General features: G+C 56.0%; 1 protein-coding gene across 1 annotated transcript in view; it reads left to right on the top strand.

The window, feature by feature from the left end:
* Window positions 1-1932, top strand: part of SH3GLB2 (SH3 domain containing GRB2 like, endophilin B2) — a 20382-nt gene that overhangs the window by 1227 nt on the left and 17223 nt on the right. The window lies entirely within an intron of this gene.

Genomic DNA, 1932 nt, shown 5'->3' with positions numbered 1-1932 from the left:
CGGACCCCGGGCCGCCTGCCTGACCCGTGGGGCACCGAGCACGGCTGGCCCTGGGGGCCCAGGCAATGAAACGAGGCTGCGCGTGCTGCTTCTGCCACGTGCACCCCTGGCCGCCAGGCTCTGGGCTCCAGGGGTAGCCATGCACACAGGCCTCGCCTCCATTAACTTTTTGCCATCCTCTCTCCCGGTTTCCTTCCCAGGACTCCTCACCTGCTGCCTTCTATGTCTGTTTGTCCACGAGGATCCCTGTTTTATTCCCGGCTACATCCTCAGCACCTAACAAAATACCTGGCACATAGTAGGTGCTCAATGAGAGTTTGGAAACGAACATATCATTATAGTGAGATGTGGTGTTGAACGATCATATGGCCGAATGGTCGGCAAGTGAAGGGTAATGGTCAGCTAGAGACAGAGCCAAACCCCAAACCAAATCTGGGTCAATTCCAACTCATAGCAACCCTACAGGACAGGATAGAACTGCCCTTCCAAAGCTATGAGTCCGTGGAAATCCAGAAAAAGACAGCCACAGCTTTCTCCCAGGAAGTAACCGGTGGGCTTGAACTTTGAACCTTACAATTAGCTGCCAAATGTTTTAAACACTGTGCTATAAGGGCTCCTTATATATATCAGACCAAACCCTCTAAGCAACCCTATAGGACAGAGTAGAAGGTGTCTTTGACTGCCAATCTTTACAGGAACAGACAATTTTATCTTTCGCCCACAGAGTGACTGGTGGGTTTGAACCACCGCCTTTCAGTCAGCAGCCCAATGCATCCCTCAGTGTGCTACCAAGGCTCCTTTACAGACAGACAGACAGACTGACCCATCACCACCCCATAGGACAAGGTGGAACTGCCCCTGTGGGTTTCTGAGCTGATAGCTGCTCTCAGGAGTGGAACGCCTTCTCTTTTTCCCATGGAGTGGCCGGTGGTTTCAAACTGTCGCCCATGGTAACCCACTTGGCCACCAGGGCTTATTAGAGACAGATCCTGAGAGGTAAATCAATAATCACTCCAGACAAACAGAAACCCAGAGAGAAAACAGGAATCAGCACAGAGATGACAAACTGCGGCTGCATGGCTGCCCTGAAAGTGGACAGTGACTCCCTATCGCTAACAAATGTATGCCAGGGCCCCTGAACCTGGGGTGCACATTAAGTCACCTGGGAGCTTTTGAAAGAGAGCCTGGCATGCTTGGGGGTGAGACTGGGGTCTGGACCAACCCTTGGCGGGATTGGAGGCTCGCCCCTGCACAGATAGGCTGGGGCAGCTGATGAGAACCCAGACCAAAGTCAGCTACCCGCAGGGCAGAGGCAGGGAGGACAAGATACCCCGAGGTGAAAGGGTGAAAACCCACCGTGCCTAGAGTCCAGCGGAGACCGTAGCCCGAGAGTGATCGAGGGAGCAGAAAAACTGCATCTTTCTGCTTTGGGGTCCCGACTGGGACCTTAAGGTTAACAGGCTAATTCCCAACCAACTAAGGCACCGGTTCCCGTGCAGGCACAAGTGGAGACAGGTAGAAAGGTTGCTCGCAGCCTCATGATAGGAGCTCATCGGAGGGCAGACCCTGCCTGGGTGGTTTCGGGCTGTGTTGATGCCCGGAGCGTCGCCGACCCCTCCGGGGCAGACCCCCAACCTCCACCTCTCAACCACAGCCTCTTCCCCTGCTTTCCTCGGGCGCTTGGTCCTACACCTTCCTCCCTTCCTAGCCTTGTCAGGTGAGCCCCTCCAGGTGGGCCCCCAGTTGTCACCAAGGTCAGGGTCAGAAGAGGAGCAAGCTGAAGAGGGCCGGGTGAGGCGCTCCAGAGACACCCGGGAAGAAGAGGCCGAGGGGGCGGGACGGAGCCCCGGTGCATTAGGTAGGCAGTCGAGGAAGGTGGGTGCGAATAGACGGGCGGAGGGGTGGGGGTGGAGAAGAGCGGTCGGTGCCGGC

The sequence above is a fragment of the Echinops telfairi genome, unplaced genomic scaffold (assembly GCF_000313985.2).
Source record: "Echinops telfairi isolate 266 unplaced genomic scaffold, ASM31398v2 ScPeMD7_22;HRSCAF=79, whole genome shotgun sequence".
NCBI lineage: Eukaryota > Metazoa > Chordata > Mammalia > Afrosoricida > Tenrecidae > Echinops > Echinops telfairi.
Note: the sequence above shows the minus strand (reverse complement) of the source record. Positions and strands in the feature narration are given on the sequence as shown.